Raw genomic sequence first — 2,068 nt, forward strand, 5'->3', positions numbered from 1 at the left:
TCCCATTACAGGTTATAACCGAGGACCATATTCAAGATATCAATTGTACACATGAGCAGGAATATTTACACACACATTTGCAGGCAAAGTACCCTTTGAGAGACTCGCCTGCCAACACAAACTGCGTAGAAATATGCAAGTAAAGACAGAGTTGCTGAAGAAAATAAAATTCATCTTGTGAATGCATGCACATCCTCCCCCCTATTTGGTATGAAGACATTCAATATTCATTTCTTCACATCAGGGCAGCCTAGTTCTTCCATGATGAGCCATTCTGTGCTGTATAAAAAAAATCTTGATCTTAAAGCATTCATAGTGCCTTTACTTACTAAGGCTTCATTCACACCTTTGCATTCTAGTGTGGTGCATTACAAAAAAAAACACTCCAAATTTTACTTTCAGAAAAAAACATAAAACCTTGTGAAGAGATAAAATGGTATTGCGTGTAAAATACACTGCACTGCAACTACACCACATGAAAAATGCAGAGGTGTATTTGTTGCCTTCAGTGTAACTCCAGATCCTTTAGCAGTCGCTGTCCAAGCAAACTATACAAAAAGCGATATTAGGAAACAGTATCTCAGGGGTAGGCAAGCTCAGCACTCCAGCAGTAGTGAAACTACAAATCACACCTGTGGCTGTCAGAGTCTTGCAATGCCTAGTGGGATTTGTTGTTTCACCAGAGCTGGAGTGCAAAGTTTGCCTACCCGTTGCATCTTATTTTCAGATCTGTACATTTCCCAACTTCTGTATACCTTACTAGGGATGCAACGATACTAGTATTGGTGCCAATACCAAGTATTTGGGTGAGTATTCATACTCACCCTGATGCTCAGATAATTACCCCCGATACTTCCGGCCAGAGGGAGATTTCCTTTGACCAGGAGTGCCGCAAGGGAACATACAGTGGGCTTCCTGGCCAATCAGGAATCTGGGCGGTGAGTAATGACACGCTACCCGGCTTCCCGATTGGCCGGCTCCATGCTAGCGGAAGTACCGGTACCAGTACTCGGTATCGGCACTTGTACTAGATAACGCAATAGCAGTATCGGTGCTTCCCTACCTCTTACCATACAGAAGAAGAAACTGCACAGAGTAGCCAATAAAGGGAGATCTCCCATCTTGCCCAGGGCTCTCTTCAGTTGCGTCTTCCTCAGTAAAGCAGAATATATCTACCCAGAAGCCTGGAACTGCAGACTATAGTGAGGGTGATAGTAATCGCTTTAGATAAGTGAAAGGACCTGCACTAAAAGTGCAATCATCTCTTAAGGTTCAAAATATCTGTATCTCGAGATTTTTTGGGGGAATAGAATCTATTAAGATTATTCACAAGCAGGTTGATGTTCTTTCATTTATGTGCCACAATTGTACCAATCTGCCCATTTAAAATGTAATTCATTAAACGTTGTGGAGTTTTGTAGCTATCCAACCAGTCTATGCACACAAGGAGCATAAGTAACTCCAAAAGAGTTAACTCTGAAAATAAAAACTTCCATGGAATCTGTAATATAATTCTGAAGGAACTGCATATCTGAAGAGTAAGAGACCTACAGCTGGCTTAGTTCAGAAAGGGAGAAAAGTTATTTCCTGTTGTCCTCGTTGCTCAATGCCTGTATTGACAGGTTTTTAGCTTGTGTCAACGGCATCGGTTTGAGTCCTGAGGTGATTCAGAATTCCTTTACAGTGCATTTGACCTTCAGTTGACTGCATTCTGACCAGCATTTCACCGGCTTCAAATGGGTTTTGCATTTGCGTCATAGACCTGTATGGGTATGCAAAACCTGCTTGAAGCAAACAAAAGTCCCTTGACGCAGGCCCTTGGGTTTTTTCCAAAGTCTGACAGACTGTTGCTAACAAATTTTAGCAGCTGCCCATTTTGCTACTTTAGTCTTAAATCAGGCTGATCATAAAACTATTTCCTTTGAAGACAAATGTCATCTGATTAGAGAACTCCAAACCAACCATGCAGAAAATGTTATAATGCCCAAGAACTTTCACGGAAGTAGTTTCTCATAAAAGCAGCACCATAACAGGATTGATAATGGATTGACTTGATCCTACAACAAAT

This window comes from Nanorana parkeri, unplaced genomic scaffold, assembly GCF_000935625.1.
Source record: "Nanorana parkeri isolate BGI_ZX_2015 unplaced genomic scaffold, ASM93562v1 scaffold1078, whole genome shotgun sequence".
Classification (NCBI taxonomy): domain Eukaryota; kingdom Metazoa; phylum Chordata; class Amphibia; order Anura; family Dicroglossidae; genus Nanorana; species Nanorana parkeri.